This window comes from Thermobia domestica, chromosome 17 (assembly GCF_964235325.1).
Source record: "Thermobia domestica chromosome 17, izTheDome1.hap1.1, whole genome shotgun sequence".
Taxonomy (NCBI): Eukaryota; Metazoa; Arthropoda; class Insecta; order Zygentoma; family Lepismatidae; genus Thermobia; species Thermobia domestica.
In genome coordinates, this window is record NC_137470.1 from 16,996,306 (window position 1) to 17,020,374 (window position 24,069).

Consider the following 24,069-nt stretch of genomic DNA (forward strand, 5'->3'; position numbering starts at 1 on the left):
TACCTGGATGAAGGTTTTTCAGTCTCCAAGTATCGTACAAGAAAAATTCACGGCCTGGACAGGACGGGATAAGCCTTCGCACTTAACAACTGGTAGGATCTACAAGAAGTTTATAAGAACGTATTCCGTTCAAGACGATTGCAAGGGAAACAGTGGTAGAGAGAGATCTGTCCGAACTGAAAAAAATATCACCCTCGTCCAGGAAGCGATGGTAGCCAGCCTAACCAAGTCCTCGCGCAAACTTCCTCTAGAGAGTAATATTTCTCAAAGGTCAGTGGTTAAAATTTTACATCGTGATTTAGGAATGAAGCCATACCACTTTCAGATAGTGCAGTACTTCACAAACGCGGACAAGCAAGCACTGCGAATGCTGCACAAATTATCTTGGAATTGCTGCGCATGGAGCCGGACATTCTGTTCATATTTTCTGACGAAGCAACATTCCACATCAGCATTCATATGAACAAACACAACTGTATTATCTGGGCGACTGAGAACCTGCAGGAAGTTCGCAAGCACAAACGGGAATTCCCCAACAGTAGCGTAGCTAGAATTTCTTTCAGGGGGGGGCATCTCCAATGAATGAAAAATTCTATTCACATAAATACACACACACACACACACACACACACACACACATATATATATATATATATATATATATATATATATATATATATATATATATATAATGTGTGTGTGTGCAAGGTGAATGTTTTCATCTTTGTCACTGTAAAAGAGTAAAATCATGAATAACAATGTAAGAATTTACTACCTCAAAAAACTAGGATATATTAATACAATTGAATCAGTCATTGTGAAAAGGCCATATGTCCATCCCCACCACATTTTCATTGTAGTGCAAAATCGAGACGCATGCGAAGAAACGCGCATCTCCTGTGAAAAGCCCAATTGTATGGTGACATTATGTTACATATCCTACACTATTGCCTCAATATTATCGATGCCATTGTACACGTCGAGTTTCCAATCCAAAGTTTTTTCTTTCTCCTCAACAATTTACTTTGGTGGATATATGGCCTTTTCGAAATGACTAATTCAACTGATTTCTAATATAAGTAAGTAGTTATTTAATCACTGCGTTTAAAATATGTGTGCCTGGCTGATTTAAGTGGAAGCAGAAAACTACACTTTTACAGGTAGAGAAAATAAGTTATAGGTTCATGCTTCTACTTAAAAGAGGATCTTTCTATTTTTGTGGGCAGCAGCGAACTTATCAACAACTTCTTCAAGATCTAACGATTTAGCAATTTTCCTCAATATAAAGTAATCCTAAGTTTTTCAACCTATCATCAGTCATTGAATTCCGTATATATCTTTTCAAACATGAGAATGGCCTTTCACATGTAGGACTAGAAACTGATATAGTCACAGAGATGCTATCTGGTTTGTAGGTTTCTAGGAATGCGTTTTTGTAGCCGCAAAAATCAACGAAATTCATCAAGAAATCAACTTTAGTGTCTTTCGTCTTCATACAACTTCCATAGTCTCCATAACGTTGTAATTTAGAAAGTTTTCCCTTTTTGGATGTAGAGTGGTGATTGATATAATTATTTTGTTACATGATCCAAAGCATTTTTCCGCCTCAATGATTGCCTTATCAACAGTCGGCAGAAAAATATCTCTTAATATATTATCTTTAGAAAATTGATTTTCTGCCTCCAATCAAGAAAGAGATTTTTCTAAAATAAATTTGTGATATTTTGATGGCGAATGTCTAGTTCGTTTCCACGAGGAACCCATATAGTCTATTTGTTTCCGGCTCTGGAATTTTAAGACCATTTTCTTTGCGCATCTCCAAACATTCTTGATAAATTTGTTCGAATGTTGTTCGTTGAGAGTCATATTCTCCAGACCTTGTCTTGAACAGCGTTTGAACTGGTGAATCTATAAGAATCAAACTTTCCGACATGTCTGCATCTACTTGAGATAAGGCGAAGCTCAAAGTTATAGCATGGCAGCAGTCATCTCAAGTTTTACCACCGCGAAAACCTTCCTTCTCGTACAGATCACACTAATTTGCCGGATAGAATGATGGAATAAATAAATATCACAAGTTTTAGATTTGGTTTAATACTGCATAATAATATAAATAGTTGTTTGATAAATAAACTGTAATAATAAAGTAAAAATTGGCGGACAAGAACAAATGTTCTTAAGAGACAAACGTTGCACGAGCAGAACTCTAATAGGACACTAATTTGCCGTTCCGACCCACTTTAAATTTTAAGCATTGTCCTTGAAGCTTAAGTTTCACTTTAAAGTAAATTGCCAATAATTATCATGTGTTCTTAATATTTCAGAAAAATGTCCCGATTTCACGCTTTAAAAATATTTTAACGTAATCAGTGACGAAACTAGACATTTGGTGCCAAGGACAAATTTTGCGAATAGCATCCCCTTCATCTGCATCTACACCAATAAACACATAGATTAGTTTGTGGCGCCTGGGGCAATTGCTCCGGTTGCAGCATCTTGTTTTGATCTGACCGTAGTTAAATTATTTTTGGTTACTTTTACCCTTGGGCTCTAAAAGTGAGTAATTAATTTGCCTTTACTTTATTAAAATGAAGTGAACACTCTTTGAAGCAAAAAGATGAAATGTGTTTTTCTTTCCCTAATATCAAACAGTGTTAGAACAGACATTTCAATCGGAACTCCTTACAGCAAAGGAAGTATACGTGGCCTTTTACTTTCTTTCGTTTGTTTGTCTTCACTAGTTTTTAGAATTTGACTTGAATTCAAATACACAAACACTTCACACCCACACCGAATGGCCAAAGCTCAGCGGTAGAACATCAGCTTAAGATTCGGAAGATGGGTGATCGATCCCTCGTGGATAAATATTTCGACTGAGGAGATTACCAAGGTTCTTCCTCGGCATCACTAGGGATATTTTTATACTTTTATTGACTCATTTCTATCCTATGAGTCTCGGGTGTTTCAAAGCCTTAAAATAAATTCAAATGTAGTTTAAATAACTTACCGCTATTATCCTGTAGTAGATGCTATAAATATTATTAGTTTTGAGATTAGATTTGAAGGAGGGGCATTAATTAGTATATCCTGTTGAAAATCCATATCACCACTGATTTACTATTCTGCATAATTCGTAGAATGTAACTTTGTCAGAAATGCTTAATTTTCTCAGAAATGCACATTTTGACGAAGAACAAATATTAATCTGCGATAAAAATTGGTATTCACTGACTGAACTTACTGATTGGAATATCTGTGGACCAGTCCCACAAACTCCTGATATATCTCTGATTACTAAACATCAGATAACGGAATGATACAACCTAGTCACGGAAGTAACAACCACTTTTACACAAAATAGCATTACTGCCGTGACCAAGTTGTATCATCTCGATATCTTACCTAATGGTTAGTAATCAGAAGATTGTAGCATTGTCTCTGGGATAAACTTCGAAATTTCTCTAGTAATAGCAGTTTTGGGATTAAGCTACAGTTAAAATCGTTTAAAAGAAAATAATTCTGAACGATTTATTTATAAAGAATCACTGATTTTTGTTAGCCTCACTTCCCTAGTCTTTAGTTAGTAGTACAGATCCACCAAATTATTTAATGGATGTTACGCATTTGTTCTCTGTTGCCATAATGAATGGAAATTAATTATTTAGTGTACGAAGACTTCTTTCGTCCAACGCAAGTGTAATGTTTTACTGCATTGCATGCTATTTGTAAGTAAGCACATCATATTTTAGTATGACTTTCAACATCGAAGCAAATGAGAATGACGACTGATTTTGCTTTTTCTTTTCTGGTTCTTTGTCAAAAAAGAAAGAAGATAACCCGATAAGGAACGACAGGGATCAAAAGAAACGTTCAGATGGTGAGGCCAATGCATGCTACTTACAGATTTCGATGAATTAGATCTTGTGTACTACAAAGAAAAGTGAGCTTGGAGCTTTTTAGTCGGAACGCAGACTATTGCAACATACTGTATTCTGCAGTTGGTAACTCTGTTGTCGAGAGATATTTCGGTAGTAGTTTCACTTGTGTGGGGGGGCCACCAGGGGAGCCAAGAATTAGAGCAAGGGGACCTGGCCCCCCTCGGCCCTCCCTTGGCTCCGCCACTGTCCCCCAAGGTAACCGTTTGGAGTGCAGTGAGCAAATTCGGAGCGATTCGACCTTTCTTTTTGAAGAAGAGGCCGTCAGTGAAATTACCTTGCCATGCTCAGCACGTTCATGGAAGAGAATGCACCACTTGCCATTCTCCAGCGAGGATACTTTCAGCAAGGTGGCGCCCCTGCCCATTACAGTCAGATAGTTCGGGATTACCTGAACGACACGTTCGGTAGACGTTGGCTTGGTAAAGGTGGTACCCCCGATTTGTCACCATGTTGTTTTGATTGTAGGGCATGGTCAAAGGTCGTGTGTATGTCAGCAAACCTAGCAACTTGGACGACCTGAAGCACCACGTCACTTAGGTCGCTGCTATCCCTGCCCAAATGGCCCAGAGGGTCACACAAACAGCAATGGACCGACTCCATAAGTTCATTGAGCGGGATGGGTGCCAAATTGAAACACTGTAACCAAATACTTGGCTTGTAATTAGTAGAAGCAGACAAAGTATTCTACAGGTACCGTTAGGTACTATAATTAATATAGAAAGTACTATGCTGTGTTGGCAGCCGGTAGTGTTAGGTTATTAGGGTTTGTTGACCTGTTTACGTGTATTGGAAAGTTGTTATATTTCTGTTTTTAGTTGTGCTGACATGGAAAGGTCATGTGATCTTTTTTTCGAGTTTGTATGCGTGTCTTTCTATACTGGCTATTTTTAAAAATAATAATAATAATGGAAAATTGAATTAAATCTGTTGATACGTCATTCTGAGAGAATATTTTATTCGTTCACATGTATAACATGTTGAACAATATGTGAGAGAGAGAGAATAAAAGATTACACGAACAATATGTGAGAGAGAGAGAATAAAAGATTACACGAACAATATGTGAGAGAGAATAAAAAGATATTCTCCTAATATATTTAATTTAACCTCTCGTAATAAATTTACTCGAACACTTACAGTGTGATTATTTTATTTGTTAAAAATAAGAAGCTCAGAACACTTATAATGTGTGATACACATTGGAATCGAACCCGGGACCCTTAGCACTGGCGGTGTATACTGTATTGTACTGTGAATAAACCTGGTACCCTTAGCAACAGAGATGAACGTTGCATTGTACGGGGAATGAATATGGGACCCTTAGCACAAGAGATGAACGTTGCATTGTACGGGGAATAAACCTGGGACCCTTAGCACAAGAGATGAACGTTGCATTGTACGGGGAATGAATATGGGACCCTTAGCACAAGAGATGAACGTTGCATTGTACGGGGAATGAATATGGGACCCTTAGCAACAGTGGTGAATGCTGTATTGTACTGAAAATGAGCCTGGTACCCTTAGCACCAGAGGTGAACGCTGTATTGTACGGGAATTGAATATGGGACTTTTAGCACCAGAGATGAATGCTGTATTGTACGGGGACTGAACCCGGGACCCCCAAGCACCGGCGATGTATATTGTATTATACTGAGAATTATTGCAATTCTCACATGTAAATTGGCGAGAAAAAAAAAATATATAGGAAATACGAAGTCTGTGTATGTATGATTGAATGCTTTATTTATTTTGTTAATATTCATCGTTTTTTATTCCTTATAGTTAACTCCGTGTTTACAGCCAAGTTTGAAATACGGAGCGAGTGAATTGTTCTTCCGTCTCTTACAGAAGACTAGCTTAGAATGCCATTACTTCCGGGTCGTTGCCTCACACGCTTTCACCTTGCTCCCGATAGAACTATGACTTGTGACACGCATGTATAGAGTGTCAATGCACTTTCTAATTTTTATTTCCGCTTGTACTGGAATAACCTTAGACACTTTCTCCCTTGACCATGAGAAAACTGTCTGGCAACATACTGAAATATTTTTCCATTAACGATGGTTGTTACAGCGATAGTTATCGGCAGTGATGAAGAAGACAGATAGAAATTTTATGTTTCTTCCTCCTTTAAAAGATGTTTTGGGACAAACACGTAAATGTATTTTTGTGGCAATATCTGATTTTTGGCAGAATATCTAATATCTGATGAACATGTAAGCATTTTTCCTTAATTAGATGAAAACCGTACATAGACTGTCCTGAATGTCGATACCCTGTCTGAATGAGATTTCTCCAGCGGTTGACGAACTTGAAAATAAGAAATTTTTAGATTTCTCGCTGTGGCAATGAATAAACAATGTTAGCGGACCTTATTTATTTATTTATAATTAATGAAATCGGGTTCAAAACCCGCTGAAAAACATGATGCTTGGGGGAGGGACATAATGAAATCCTTATATATATATATATAGTATTGAAATAAAGTTTGTTATTATTGTTTTTACAGAGTTCCATAGTGTGTGTGTGTTGAACTTTTTCGTCAGTGATTTTAACAGATCGAACTCTGATTTTTTAAGGTGAGAACTTTTTAAATGTCATGTATTATTCACTTCATTATAATTAAGTAAATAATACACGATTTGCTTCTGAGAAACATTATTGGGGGAATAAACCTACGACCATTTTTTTTTGTAATTATGCAAGAGGATAAGCTTTGCGATATACTGAAAACGCTTGAAATGTAATTGCGATTTTCGATTACTAAAGTTATTATTATTATTATTATTATTATTATTATTATTATTATTATTGCATTCTTTTATGCTTGGTACACAAGCTAATAGCAGCTACGCTGTAAACTTGTAAAATAAATCGTTTGTTACACAAGCTCGTTTTTTAAATATTTTATTGGATCATTTGCTTTTTGTTCAATCACTTTATATTTTTACGGATCGTATGTTATACATACTCTGCTTATGTATTGGATCGTTTGCGGTGCAAACTAATTGTTAAAATAGATTGTGAACGTTTTAAAATTGGTGTTATTTATTGGGTCGTTTGCTAAGCAAACTCAGAACACTTGTAGAGTTTTATTTGCTTAATTATAGGATGCTTAATTATAATATGTTTGATTCATTTGTTACGATTTTTTAACTGTTATACCGATCACTTTAAATCAGTTATACCTAATATATATATATATATATATGTTGTACAGATGGGACTTGAACTGTTTAAGTAAGCTCATTTGCCAATAGATGGCATACTACTACGCTTTGGTAATATAGCTGATAATCTTTTAGGAACGCAAATGTTTGAACTAAGACTAGTATTTGCAGAAAGAAAGAAATGTTTTAGTTTTGGGGGGAGCGCTTTTCCCCATAACATTATTGTGTTTTAATAGTAAATATTACTGAATGTTAGTTATTTGCGTGGATGGTAGTTACATAACGCATAGAATAGCTTTAATGTCAAGAAAGAAAATTTTACGGAACCCCCTAAATACATTGGTTATTGAACACTGTCTTTTGACTTGAAAACCTGTTGTGTATCCGCGAAGCAAAATGAAATGATGTACTCCTATTTGTACCATGATCCTCAATGAAGGGGGCTTTGCCTGCCAAATAGATTGCCTAAATTTTAACAGTATTATCTTATAGCAAAAAGAGAATTATGTATGACTATTTGTAGTATATTTTACAAGTAACGGGGGCCCTTCCCCCCATTAGTTATGGGTTCCTCTAGATTTTAGGAGTATTGTATTACAAGGAAGCGAATTGAAATTATGTATGGGTATTCCTATTTCTACCATGTCCCTCAACGAGGGGCTTTTGCCTGCAAGATAGATTGCCTAGATTTACCAGTATTATCTTATAGCAAAAGAGAATTACGTACGAGTATTGTAACACATAGCTATAACTGTTGGAGGCCCTACCCCTTAGTTAGGGGTTCTTCTAGATTTAAACAGTATTGTATTACAAGGAAATTATGTATGCCTATTGTAGTATAACCGTATAATTGGCGGGCAACATTCCCCCCATAGATTTAAACAGTATTGTATTACAAGGAAATGATGTAGTCCTATTTGTAATATAACTGGCGGGTCCCAGTCACAGGATTATTTAGAAATTTTTGAGTCCCCACGGTTATGCCGGTTTTTTTTTTTTTTTATTGGTTCGATTTCTATGAAATCTCTGAACACTTACAGTGTGATTATTTATTCTCTCGTTTGTTTCTACAAACTTGAACTAAATATGGGAGCTAAAATAAACTCTTAAAAGTATATAGGAAGTGGGAGGAAACCCACGCACACTGTGTTTGTTCACCACAAACTTACTTGACCAACCAGAGGTGAACGCTTTACCACCGAGCCACCGCGGCCCCCAGGCTTACTTAGATTTTAACAGTATTATATTATAGCAAAAGGAAAATCACGTAGCTATAACTGGCAGGGCCCATTAGTTATAGGCGACCCTAGATTTTAACAGTATTATAGCAAAAAGAGAATTATGTGTTTTACCATATACATTGACATGTGTTAAAGTTCACCATTAGTTAATTCCTACAATTGCGGTTGTTTTTTTTTCTGAATAGGTAATAACATAATGATGATAATTATGTTCAACTGAAGGGTCCCCCTTAGGGATTTGTAATATAATGAACGTTTGGTGGTTTACTGATAAAAGAAGAATTAACTATGCCCTCACAAATTATGTTTTATTAACAGAACACAACTGCGAGAAGGGTACTTATTTAATGCTATCAGTAGTATTTAATGGCTAAAAAGAAATATATATATCATACTTTACCTTTAAAATATAAATATATATATTCAGGACTAATAACAAATACGTCAACACGGCTTAAACTAAACTAAAGTTAATTTAAAATTTTTCCGACAGATGGCATAGAACTACAATTTTCTATTATAGGTAATTTTGTATTAAAGTAATGAAAACAAATGATTGAAGAGAATTATATATAATGATTAGTACGGGGTTATTCGATGAAAGAAAGAAAAAAAAATAAGTATAGAAGAAGAAGAAATGTAATTTTACTGTTTTAATATGGTTATTGAAAACACATACACAATCTTATTTTTTGTTTCTTGTTGAAAGAATATTTATAAGTTTAAAAATTGATATAGAGATGCATAAGAAAACTGATACACATTTCGTTTGTTTATTTATGACCGACTCATGGTTTGAACTAGAGACAATGCTTATATGAAGCGAACGTATTTTATTTTTAATAATTACTTTGTTTGAGTTTGTCCGGGTGGAAATATGATTTATATACAGTGAAAAAATAAAATAATAACTTAATTTGTTTAGCCCGTCATATTTTGAGGGAAATGGCGTGAAAGATATATATTTAAATATCGCAGAATACATTTGAATGTGGGAGAATATTTTATAGCTAACTGGATTGGAGTAACATTGAATAAAACCCGAGATTAAATATAATACTTATTATTGAAAATTAATTTCCAAACCTTTGCAGTGTTGTTGTTGTTGTAGGGTATTTAAGGCTAATTGCTTATACGAGTAAGCGCACCTGGGATTTGAACCCGAATACCGCTGTTAAGGTGACTTTGCTTATACGCGTATGTCCGCTCGGAATTTAAACCCACGTACCAGTGTTAAATTTATGCGGAAATTAAATGGGCATTTTTAATGTTAAGATGCCTTTGTTTATGCGCGTAGGCTTGCCCGGAAATTAAAATTGTACGCCTTAGCACGAAAGGCAATAACATTAAAAATTATGACATGCGAAATTTGTACTTGAGAACGGAAATATGTTTGCAGTAAAGATGGTAGCCTTAGTGAATACGGTACTATGGTTTTGTTTGCACCAATGGCAGAAGCATTAAGGGGTTAGAACATGTTGAACCATTACAAATTAAAGTGTGATTCATTTTAACAAAATGCACCATCCTTAACGTGAAACTTTTAGGATACAACCGGAAATTGAATTTGTGTTTGTTAGCAGCGTTTATTAAAATATAAGAACATACTGTAAGATTTAATAATAGTAGCTTAATTTCAGTTAACCAAGGCGTTCAGCAGCATTGGTATATGAAACATGAACCTATTAACTAACTAACAATTACTGGAAACTTTGGGACGTATGCTATTGCCTAAGTTAAATTGATTTTGAGTTTGTTGCTATCCCGTTCAATAGTATGGGTATATGAGACGTGTAACTACATAAAATGAATTGATTTTAAGTTTGCTGTTTTGTTCAGTAGCATGGCTATATGAAACTAGTATTTTACCACCACCGGAAATTAAATCCGGGACAGTTTGTACCAATAGCGTGATTATTAGCATTAATCACTATGTTAGGCTACACAGGAACACTAGACTTGATTTAAGAGTGATATTTTTCTTATAGGTTTTTCAGAACAAAAAAACTGAAAATTAAACACAAACACAACTTTAAACTTTGCTCCTGGAAAAAAAAATTTTTAGCACTAATTGGAAGCATAAAATCCACACCGGAAATCAGATATAACTTCTTACATAGAGGTCAAATCTTTGTGAAGTTAACCCCTTTAAAATTATATATAAGTTGTTGTTCAACTTAAACAATGTAATTGAGTTTGTGATTAGAATAATATAATTTTATTAGTGTTGATTATAATTGATTTCATTCTGCTGAAAATAAGTTGTACTAATAATACTTTTTTTTTTTATTTTATTTTAGAAAGATGGAACCGCAGCCAAGCACTTCCACCGGTGAGTCCTCCTCCTTCTCCTCCTCCTCCTCTTCGTACCGCCACATCCAGTGGTTTAATAAGATGGAAGAATTATTGGATGTGGCCGAAGGGAGGAAAAAAAGAAGAAGAAGAGATGAACAGAGGAGAAAAAGATACAACCCGGTGGTGGTGGCGGAAGAACAAGTACCCCAAAAAGTAATAGTGGTGGAGGAAAAAGTGGAGCCAATAACATCATCACTGGTGAAAGAAATGATGTCAGTGGAGGAAGACGAAGTGGTATTGGTGGAAGAAGTGATGTCAGTGGTACCAATATCACCACCAGTGGTGGAGGGGGTAAATGACAATGATTGGGATTTATTAAATGATGGGGAAGATGACGTGTTTATAAAAGCATGGGAGAAATATGAAAGAATGGAAAAAATAAAAAAACTGAAACAAAAATACTTGTAAAAGAAAAAAAAACTGTAAATAAATCATGTTTTGGGTGAATGGGAAAATTTTGAGTTTCCTTTCCTTTGAATTTTTAAAACCTGTGTAACAAAGGTCATAAAAATGTCTAACTTTTTTTTTTCCGTATCATATTGAACTTATAGATACCTTTTATTAAGAGTAACGTTTCGAAGCATAGAAAAAGATATTTTCAGAATAAGAATTGTTGTTAGAATTTTTAAAAGCAGGAAAAAATCTTTATGCTTTTCAGTATGCGTCACTATTCAGTTAACAGTTACCATTGAAGAGTTTTTAAAAGCAGGAAAAAAATCTTTATGCTTTTCAGTACGCGTCACTATTCAGTTATCAGTTTCAATTGAAAAGATTTCAATTTTTTGCTGTCATAACTACTTTGATTTCCCTCCAATATCAAATTGTACTTGAGTTTTCCTTTTATTTTTTATTTTTTAAATTAATATACATAATTGTAGGGTGAAACAAGTTTAATGAGATATTTGCTGGTGTCCATAAATAAGAATTAAAACGACATTCTCGTTTACTAATTAGTTGTTGTTATTAAATGATAGTATACTGAAAGAAAAGTCTGAATTTTTTACTTTTTGATTAAATCCGTTTAAGATGAGTGAATGAATTTATTTTATTCACTCACATGTATAAGATGTTCGAAGAATATGTAAAGAGAGAATAAAAAGATACTCTCCTAATAAATTACTCGGAGCAAATTGTATTTGCGAACATATTAAAAACAAGATAGAGAATTTGAATACATTTTCTTTCTGTGAACACTAAAATGTAGTTGGTGTCAGGGAACATACATTGAGAACAGTTTTTTATTCCTTGAATAATTAACTAGGTATTTCTTTTGGGTTTGCGAGCCACGGCAGGTGCAAAAACACGATAATGTCCAACTATTTAAGGTAAATATAGATAAAGGGTTTCAGTGTAGAATGACATATATGTTAATTGGCATACCATTATCTATTTGGATGAAATGGAGTCCCATACACTTAGGTCATGAAGATTTGTTGTCTCTTAGACACTTTATAAAAAAAAAAGCGGCCATGAGAAACACAAATACTTGTCATAAAATGTTCAAATAATTGGAACATCCTAGGATCAAACCCCAAGCACTAAAGGTGACCACTAAGCCATTGCAATTGCCAAAGAAGAAGAACTTTAGTTCAGTTCAGTTCAGTTTAGATAGTTAATGCTGCCATCAGAATATTTTCTTTGTGCAGCACGGAATCGAACTCTGAATAAATGTAAAGATTAAATAGCAAATTGTTTCTTAGAAATAAAAATTACTTACTTACTTACTATTGTGTCTGTGTACGGTTAATTATGAAATTATTTTGAATAATAAATGAAATTTGTGAGTCCCACGATTATGTCGGATTACTTTAGAAAGGTTATGAAATTGGTGGAATGAAGAAGAAGTGGGAGAACACGTTGTTTGTTCAGCACAATTTATAAGAAATAAATCCAAACTTAATGTTGTGATAAAAATGTTGAAACAATTGATGCATGCGGTAATCGAACCAAAAACCCTAAACAGTGGAAATGAACGCCTTACCACTGAACCCTTATGGCTCCGCTATAAGAAATAAAATAATTGATGCATGCGGTAATCGAACCAAAAACCATAAACAGTGGAAATGAACGGTCTACCACTGAGCCCTTATGGCTTCGCTATGAGAAATAAAATAATTAATGCATGCGGTAATCGAACCAAAAACCCTAAACAGTGAAAATGGACGCTTTACCACTGAGCCCTTATTGCTCCGCTATGATAAATGAAATAATTAATGCAATCGGTAATTGAACCAGGGACCCTAAACAGTGGAAATGGATGCTTTACCACTGAGCCCTTATAGCTTTGCTATGACAAATGAAATAATTAATGCAAACGGTAATCGAACCAAAAATCCTAAGCAGTGAAAATGACTGCTTTATCATTAAGCCATTATAATCCTATATTGATAAATGAAATAATTAATGCAAACGGTAATCGAACCAAAAATCCTAAGCAGTGAAAATGACTGCTTTATCATTAAGCCATTATAATCCTATATTGATAAATGAATACCTAATGAAAAAAAAAAAGTCTAACTGTAGAAACCAACTAGCACTGAAAAAACTAAACATTGAAACTTTGTCAGCATAGTAATCCATATAATTTTATTGGATGCTCAAGGAAATTGTATTTTCAAAAGTGTTAGAATTGAACGTGAATCATTGGGACGGACCTGTTATGAAAGAATAAAAGTTTGGTCTCGATAAGAAAACAATAGTGAACTATTGCTAACGTACTTATCATCAAATCTTTGAACAAATCTTTTCTGTTTTGAACAGTACATAAGTAAAATTAATGAACAAATGTGTGTCAAATAAGTAAGATTAATACATACTAAAAGATGGTTGTTTTCAAGAACTTGAACTGAAAATTGATTCTACTTGCCTTCTTTTTAAAAAACAAGTGGTTAAATGAAATGATAGGAAAAGGTGGTAGTTTAGTTGACCTCCCCTTTGAACAGTAATGGGGTATTTTATATATATAATCTCACAAAGTTATTGTTCGTGAAGAAAAGTGTAAATAAAATGATGATTTCCCACAGGACTATGGTTTGTCACCGCCGCTAACATGGACGCTATCCGCTTAGCAAAGAGGAGGAGGGTCATGTTGGGTGATTGAATCTAATTCAATACAATAGATATATATAACCTAACGCATTGATATAAACACCCGTTTAAATAAGTAAATGATCTTTGAATATATGTCATATAGACATGAAAAAAGAATACCGATAAATAGGGAATAAATCGGTGATTACTTGTACAAATAAATAAATTTTACTTTCATGAAACTTCAGACATAAGAAGAAGAAGTTTGTGAAACAGTTTATTCTCCTTTGCCATTGCAAAGTTGGTGTTAGTTTTTTTTTCTTTCCTATGCTTTTTAACATATAGCATACCTAATGAAAATTCACAGGAATTTCTAGCATTGATCAAATACATAATGTAGGCTTCAGTTTTAACATATATTCACAACTTACTATATCGATTGTCTACAAGATTCCTTAACATTTGCCGAATTTTCGATAGCATTTGTTTCTCCTTATTGTAGGCGATACTTTATTTGTAAACATATTTAGCGAAAGTTCAATAATTATTGTCTTATGATAACAACAGTAATAAATTTTTCAAGTGCGGAGTATTTTGTAGATAAGATAGCACCACTCGTTGCTAAAAGTTGTCACAAAATGAAGTAATCCACCATGTCTTAAATGTAAAATAACCAAAAGCATATTTTAAAAGGATTTAAAAGCATTATTTATCAATACGTTGGAATCCAACAGGCTAATTTAAAAAAAAAAAAAAAACAAGTAAATACAAAGGAGCTATTGGGGTTCGGGTATAGTAATTTCTAATTATTGTTTTCAATGTTAGTATATAAAAATTCAAGCACGCGCAGTAAACGGTTTGGGTGACTTTGTCGCTTGTAAAACTGATGCAAAGATGAAATATTCAAGCTAATTTGAATAATAAAAGAATAGTATCTAAAACTAATAGGGGGTGGGAACTATGAGTTTCAGGTCTACCTTAAACTTGTTTAAACCTGTTTTCATTGGTTAATTCAAACATGTCATTACATCCCACGGTGAAAAGTATAAATACCGCGGTTAAGAAAGCTACATAAGAATATTCTTGTTCTGGTTGTAGTCGATGAAAAGATTTTTTCTTCTTTGTATGGTGGTCAATGAAGATATTTGTGCCTAGTGTTTTTATTTTAGTTTGATCACTTCTTATTTTTTTTATTGGTTCGTATCTTTTACCGATTGCTTGGTACACAAGCTCAGAGCAGCTACGCTGCGAACATTTAAATTCCTATGGAAACTCCTAAGAACAGCTACGCTGCGAAATATTAAAAAAGCTCGTAATAAATTACTCGAACACTTACAGTGTTATTTAAAATTAAAAAGTCGTAAAAGCAACAACGTTGTGATTATTTTATTCGTTCGTTTGCTAAGAAAGCTGAGAACTATTATATAATTCGTTTACTCTGTCGAACTGAAAAATGTCTAATGCTGAAAACGTATTGGTTTGTTTCTGCGATAATATTCACATCACCATTCAGTGCTTAATAAATGCTTTTCAAATGTGGGAATCTAAAAGAAGAAGTATGCTTCTTTGCAGTGGGTGTGCACGTGGATTGAAAGACGCAATAAACCATGACTGCATTCTGTTACATAAAAATATATTGAAAACAAAAGTACTAAGTGTTATTATGGATATGAACACACAAAATGAAATTTGGTATACGTTTCAAAAAATGCACGACAATACTTTTAATAAATTAGAACAGTTTTTTCATATATATGATGATGCCATTCATAATGATACATTTGTTAATCAACTGATAGAAATATTTTTGCAGAAAGATTTTAAGAAATTCTTAATTTGGAATAAAAACCAACGTGATAGTGATAGTGATAGTGTTTGTGATTGAAAAAATATGAAGACGTATGGATGAAAATGTTACTCTTCTGTAGGTATATTACATGTACAAACTGTAAAAAAGGCACATTTTGCCATGCTTTTTTTTTTTCTGTGAACGTTACAAGTAAATTTTACTCAAGTAAATATCTAAGAAAAATACTTACTGTGTAGTGCAGTGCAGTGCTATCATACTAAACATTTCTTCAAATATTTATGTGTATGAGTTGAAAACTAATTAACACAATACAAATTTAAAAAAAAAAAAAAAAAACTTGTGTAAAAAAAAACCAATATAAACTAATGAAAGATGTTTCATATTGCTGAATAAATGAAGACTTTATACAAGCTTCATATTGATGAATAAATGAAGACTTTATATCAATAATAATAATAAAATCGGAGATTTTTTTATTGTACTTTTTGCAACAATAATAATCGCAAAAGCCTTCGGCTAGCAAAAGTTTACGTACACTAGTTATTAATTGGTAGTAATTATCTTTGTACAGTAAATATATTTGCTTACTACCCTTTATTCCAGGATACATTCCATAAAATTCACGACTATTAAGTTTCTTTTCAAAGACAATGATTTGGTATTTGGGTGTCAGGTATTGTTGAAATTTTTCACATCATTAATAGTACACCCATTTTGATGTCCAATAGTAACATTAGCATCATCACACAAATCCTTGCCCTGCTTCAACAATCGCTCAGGATTGTTTTTAACTTGTATACTTGAAAGCAATTTTGATTGGCCTTAACCTTTTTCGAGGATAATAGCCTTAGAAAGACATTATATGTCCTTGTTTAATGGGATAGTACACTTTTCCAAAAGAGTTGTATATTCCTCATATTTGGTCGATCCACGGGTTCGACATCTTCCCTTGCATGGATTAACAATGTGGATCTTAAAATCCACCTTTTTTCCCAAAAGAAAATGTTCGTTACTATTTAAAACATTTTCAACTGTATGGAATAATACATCAGGGTTCAATTTCTTTTTTTAGGACGTCATGTTGTGTACATTGTTTTAAGTTTAAGGTAGTGCTCTCGATAGTTATTCCTATATAGGTGTTCTTGTCAACATCCTTTAATGCATGAGTCATTCCGAAATCAAACAGATTTCGTATATATTTTTCCGGATCCATACACTTAATGGTTATTTCTGTCCCTTTTAACCCAAAGTAAACATATGTTTCTGATATACTCTTTACTATTTCAAATTCTGATGCATCCATTATCTTAGGTACTTCTTGAAAAACACAATTTAGTTCTTAGGTTCCCCAGAACTAGGAAAACTTGGTCGTGGTAAGCTTGCCTAATAGTAGTTTAGCATTGTCCTTAACAAATAAGGCAGCTGCGTGAACTTTTTCACAAGCCTGATTTTTTATATTATCCTCTCGAAAGAACCCTGTTCAATATAAATCAGAAATATCAGCAGCGGTTTCACAGCTTGTCAAAATAACATCCTGTCTTCCTTTAAATTGTTTTAATAACTCTGTTAACATTTGATAATATTTTTCATTGGGTACACGCACACCCTTAGAATGATAAGTATCTACCAAACGCTTCCAAAAATCGTTTCTACTCAAAACTACGTACATGCACCCATTGCTATAAAATTTATCTACTATCATTTTCCATCTGTAGTAAACAACTTCGGATGCTTCATATCCGAAACGTTTTGCCATGATTACCACTTGAGTTAGTTCGTTTTCACTTGTAGAAGTCATCTGTAATCGAAATAATGTATTCTTCTATTGAAATAATAATAATAAAAAATCCTATAAATTTGTCTATTTCCCACCCATCTTTTACTTCGTTGGTTAGTTCACCCAAGTAGGATCCGATTGTAAGATTGGATTCTCTATTTCGTTGTTGTATAAACATAATGCTGTCTGTGTCACAATATAATATGGCTTCAGGACCTACAGCAGTCAATAGGTCATGAAGACGAAGTCTTGCCCACGATGTGATGAACGAAGCAAGCACAACGTTTGAAAATTTCCAGGGCTTATTCTTATTCTCTGTATTGTGATACGTAAGAATAAGATGTTTATCTCCAATGGGTAATACGCTTTGTACTTCGTATTGTTGTGCCCATAGATAATACAAAAATTTTCCAATGTGTCAACAATCATGAATTGCAACAAGTCCGTTCTTTGTCCACATTTCCCATAAAGCGAGTTGAGGAATATCTTGGAGATATACCTCAATCCTGGGTTCAATCCAATATTATTTTCCATTAACTCTATGCCTTCGTGGGTATGATACTCTTTAATGTATTTTTGTTTGTCTCCTTTGGTTTTGCACCAAACAGGAAATCCTGAAGATTCCTGCTTCATTTGAAGGAAAGAATTCACATAGTCTTTAAGCAAACTATCTGAATTACTAAGTTTGTAAGCACATGAAATAAAATCCAATCTTGTTTTCTCTGATATCATAATTTATTTATTTATTTATTTATTTATTTTTCAATATATATATCGTTTGTACCAAGATTGCTTTAGCAAACACTAAGTGTTAGTAAATGAGTTACAAAGTATGAAATTGTTAATATTATTAATTTCATCCCTAACAAATCACGTACATGTCTATTATTACATATAAATGTTCTAATGATATAATAATGGTATGAAAAACTTTATATAATTACACCTATTTCTTTTCACGATGTATTTAGACATAACAATATAAATTCTATGCGTGCGCATACTCGTGCTAAATTTTCACGCATGTCAGATACATGTGTATACTTGTACTTGGTCTTTGCGCATGTCAGATGCGTATGTATACTTGTACTTGGTCTTCGCGCATGTCAGATGTGTATGTATACTTGTACTTGGTCTTCGCGCATGTCACAATATAATATAAAAGCGCGCATGCGTATAGATGTAGTAAATCATATAAAGGAAGTGATACGTTGTTACAATGTACAGTCAAAAGCATTCTGTTTCCGCAGTTAAAAAGCAAAAAACAAATTCTGGTTCTTCATCTTATAATAATAAGAAACGAAAAGGTGAAATTGAAACCAATCTTTCTTTATTGCAAAGTGAATGTGTAAAATCTAAATACATTTCACCACGTGAAAAACGTTTTCAACTTGAAAAACAAAAGAAAATTATTCTTGTACATCCAAATGATCCTGACATTCCTGAAGAAGACGCTGAAAAATATAGGATTATTTATCCAACACAGGAAATTACCATAGACGATACTGTGTATAGACGAAATTTCAGATACCCAAATGAAATACCCTTTGAAGAGGAAGTTGTAGTAAATCAAAATACAATTTCTAATGATATTCTGATATTCAATGGTGTGAAGTGTGGTTGTACTCCTAATGAAGTAAATGAAGTTTGTGTAAAACAGTTACTAGAAAAATATAAACTTTCTGAACCATTACTTTGTGAAGGCTGTGCAAATCGTAGTGAGAAAGAAACTGATCATAAATGTGTGAGTGAAAGTGATGAAGAATTAAATACTATTGTGTGGAATTTCCTAATCAAGAAATCAACACGTGATCAAATATTAAAACAATATCTAAAGATTCATGTGAAATATATAGATGTAAACATTATTCCCCATCTTATAAACAAATTTAATTATTCATATCAAGAAATCACGTTTAATGATTATCATATTTCTGACTTAAGAGAAGCATATCTTGAGCACGATAAAGATGTGTATCAACAATCCAGACTGTGAGTACCAATGTCGTTTCCTAAAGACATACGACAATTGCGAATATCAATGTTCTTCTTTTTCTATAAAAGAACAATGTGTATTAATGTGTATTGATCGTTGGAAACCACCACGAGAACTTTTGTGTTATGGGTGTTTTCAAAACAGGAGCAAAATAGAAGAACACGATTGTATTACTTCGGACTATAATATGTTATGTTATAATGCATGGCGTACAATGGTAAACGGACAAACTTTTGATGATTTATATGAAGAATTTGCAAGAGTGCATTGTGATACTGAAATTGATGATTGGGAATTTACATGGACATTATATAACATTTTATTAAACAAAGATAACATTCAGTTAATTACAGAGTTATTCTTAGTAAAAGATTTACATTATAATATGCATAAGAAATAGTAATAATGGAAAACAAAAACTCTTCTGTTAATCAATTACAAAATAATAATAATAAAAACAATGTGTATAAATTAACAAAGGCACATGATAAAAGACTTTCAGCAATAAATTGGCCAGTATGTAATTGTGCATATACTAATATAAATATAGATTGTATTAAACAATATATCAAGGAATGTATCTGTATGTAAACTATATATATATTATTGAAATTTGTAAATAAAATTTTTTTTCTCATTTTATATTACATGTTTTATTTATTTCCTTACACATCTTATATATTTTACTTCAACGCGAAAATTTTTTCAATACACTTACAGTGTAAAAGTAAACTATGTTTCAAATATGACTTACAATTTATACGTAGGGAAAAATTCTTTAAAAAATTTTTTCATGAAATTAGAACTTTAACAAAAATCCGTATGTTATGATTCGCCTACATAAAATTTGTTTGTGCATTTTATATTGCATGCATGTGAAAAACGCTTTTCACATTTTTTTTAGTTTACGGTTTTGAATTTTCACAACTTGCATTTTCATTTTGACAACTTGCATTTTCATTTTCGTAACTTGCATTTCTAAAAATTTTTTGAAAATTACATTTTCGTAACTTGCAGTTTTTTTTTCGTTTAACAAGTTACATTTTCACGTTTGACCAGTTGCATTTTCATTTTTTGAAAATTACATTTTCACTTTTATACGGATCGCTTGGTGTACAAGCTCAGAGCAGCTACGCTGTAAACTTGTAAAATATTCATTCTCTCCTAATAAATTAGTCGAACACTTCGTGTGAACTTGTAAATAATTCGTTTGCTAAGCAAACTCAGAACACTTACAGTGTAATTATTTTATTCGTTCGTGTTATTTTATTTTATTGGTTCATTTGCTTAGCAAATTCAACTTATTTATTGGTTCGATTTCTATGAAATCTCAGAACACTTGTAGTGTGAACCTACAAATAATTTCGAAAATACTAAGCTCGTTTTTTTTTAAAATATTTTATTGGTTTGTTTGCGAAGCAAACTCGCTAGAGCAGCTATGCTGCGATTATTTTATTCGTTCGTGTTATTTAAAATAACACTCGTTTTAAAATTAGAAAGTCGTAAAAGCAGCTACGCTGCGATTATTTATTCTCTCGTTTGTTACACAAACTCGTTTTTAAAATATTTTATTGGTTCGTATGCCAAAGCATACTCGCTAGAGCAACTACAAGAAACTATGTTTTCAAAAATCGCAAACTTGTCAATGTAAAATACTCATCAAACTTTTAAATACTTCAAAGTATTAGTAAAAATATATATATATATAAAACACTCATCAAATACCAATTTTAAACGCTTTTCCAAAAAAAAAAAGTAAACGATAGAAAGCATAAAGGAGTTTCACCTTGTAAAATGTCAATAATACCTTTTATTTAGGAAAGTTTTAATATTAAATAAGAATCAAGAAATGAAATTCGTATATATTTATTTCGGTAATATTATATATATACAAGCAAAATAATAATAATAATAATAATAATATATACAATCAACATAATAATATACAAGCAAATAATATACAAGGAAAATAATAATATATATACAATCAAAATAATATACAAGGAAAATAATAATATATACAATCAAAATAATATACAAGCAAAATAATAATAATATTACATAAAAGTTAGACAATATATACAGAATCACCAAAAATTAATATTTCTTATTCTTTGACAGTAGAATATCTACTAATTCATTCAAATATCTTGGGTTTCTTATTAATTTGAAATATTCTTCTTCAAATATGATTGTATTTACACACATTCTATGTGAGTTTCGAAATATGTTATAAAGTTCTTTTCTCACATTTTCTTTAATAAAAATTAACCATGTCTCTGTTTCTAAAGCTTCAATGTCCATAAAAAGGCAGCGGTGAGACATTTGTTGCGGACAGTCAAAAAAACAACCCTCACATAATAATACACAATTAGGGTTCCAATTTAAAATAGTGTTTTTGATGCACTTTTCATCCACAAACACTTGTGTACACTTACACTTTTCTTCTTCTTCTTCTTCGTTCTTCTTCTTCATTGATAAGTCTAAGGGCTCCGTTTGTGGTGTTGGTGGTGGTGCTGGTGCTGGTGAAGGTGAAGGTGAAGGTGTAACACTTGCATGTGGTGTGTCGGGTTTACACTCGTCCAGTTCGTCAAATAATCGCAAAATTTCTTCTTCCTCCCCTTCACTAAATAAGTCATGTGAAGGTAGTCTTTCTTCTTCTTCTTCATCCTCCTCCTCTTCTTCAGTAAATAAATCAGGTGATGGTGTTCTTTCTTCTTCTCCATCCACCTCCTCTTCTTCTGCGGTAAATAAATCAGGTGATGGTGTTCTTTCTTCTTCTTCTTTACTATCTAGTGTCCACTTTAAAGATGTTGGTTGAATGTTTTTTACTCCTAATAATGACGAGGATGCTGGAAGTGTTGGTAAAGATGTCCTCACTCCAACAGGAGATGATGGGATTAATACTGGGTCTTCTCTTAAGTCAATAATTTCTTCCTCTATAATAATTTCTGAGGATACTGGTGAAGCTGGAGAAAAATACTGAGTTTCCTCGTCAATAAATATATCTGGTAAATCTCTCGCAGTTTTAAACTTTTTCCTTGGAGATTCTACAAAGTCAAATGTAGAATCCCAATCTACTTCGTTGCAAAGTTGAATTTCTCGCTGTACTATACTGCCAGACGAATCCATGATGATACTATGCTAGTCTTCTCATCATACCCAGTATATAAGGAAAACTTTACCGATAACATCATATCACGTGGTACTTTAAACATTTTTCAAACAGTCCTACCACGCCAATTAAAATATTTTCACATATACTTTTCCAATTCTCTATGGAATTTTTATAAATATAGAAATAGCAAACATGTTCTCATATAATCTTTTAAAATATCAACATTTGGTATTTTCACTTTGGTAAAATCATTCCACACATTTTACAACGGTATTCATAAGGCGTACTATTTAATCATCTGTCATCTATGTGCAGATTTAGATACATCACGTGTAAATAAATAAATAGTTTACATGCTTTTAAAATAAAATCTGTTATTTACAACTTCTATTATTATTCATGTCCCTACATACACCAGCATGTTGTCCACGTAAAATAACGGATGCCACAAACTATCTTTGTATTTGCATTCATTCATTCATTATTATTACAATAATATAACAATCTTCTATTGCAATCGTATTTAACACCCCTTCATGTTTCAACATGATCATCATTCAATAGGTGAATGTTCTTTTGCATTCGCGTTCAATAACCTCATATGTTTTACCATTCGTAATGTAAAACTTTCTTTGTATTCATTATTAACAAACTATCATAAAACTTGTTTTTTATTAGTCTGTCTCCAACCTGTGATGTTTATCTTCCGCGTGCCCAAACTTTCTTTTATGTTTTCACCGACATCGCCAAAGTTATTTCTATTAGTTTGTCCACAATTTCTGATGTTTTACATGTGCAATCTTTCTTTTATGTTTTCACCGACAATGTCTTTTGTTCATCTACCACGATACCAAAGTTATTTCTATTGGTCTGTCTGTCCCCAATTTGTGATGTATATTTCCCACGTCCGCAATCTTCCTTTTGTTCACCTACCGCGGCGCCAAAGTTATTTCTATCAGTCTGGCGGTATTCTGTAATGTTTACCAAACGTGTCAACGGTCTTCCTTTGTATTTGAATTCAAGTTTTAGCAAGGCTCTGCAAGCACACATCATCACTCCTACCCAACCGGGTTTTCCAAAAAAGCGCGGGAAAAGTTCAGTTCATGTCTTAAGTTCATCAGCAACAGACGTACGGAATCCACGCTCTGTATATGTACCATCATAGTGTATCATACCGTACACGAAGTTTTACCACGTTCACAACATAGTTGCTTTTAGGAGTATGCTATGCATACAAACCAACAAATTAAAAAAGTCACGTATGAATAAATATTTCCCTCCCATCATACAGTATTCAGCTCCAATAATAAGGGTCCCGGGTTCGATTCCAGTGCGTATCACACACTGTAAGTGTTCTGAGCTTCTTATTTTTAACAATCATCATCTCCTTTAGCCTAACAGGTGGGACTCAAATATTTCATTTTCTTTTTTTATTCTATCACATATTGTTCAACATGTTATACATGTGAACGAATAAAATATTCTCTCAGAATGACGTATCAACAGATTTAATTCAATTTTCCATTATTATTATTATTTTTAAAAATAGCCAGTATAGAAAGACACGCATACAAACTCAAAAAAGACCTTTCCATGTCATCACAACTAAAAACAAAAATATAACAACTTTCCAA

The 24,069-nt window shown here is 32.9% G+C and overlaps 1 long non-coding RNA gene across 1 annotated transcript in view; it reads left to right on the forward strand.

Annotated features, from left to right (window-relative positions):
- Positions 1 to 24,069, forward strand: part of LOC145674483 (uncharacterized) — a 495,535-nt gene that overhangs the window by 127,751 nt on the left and 343,715 nt on the right. The window lies entirely within an intron of this gene.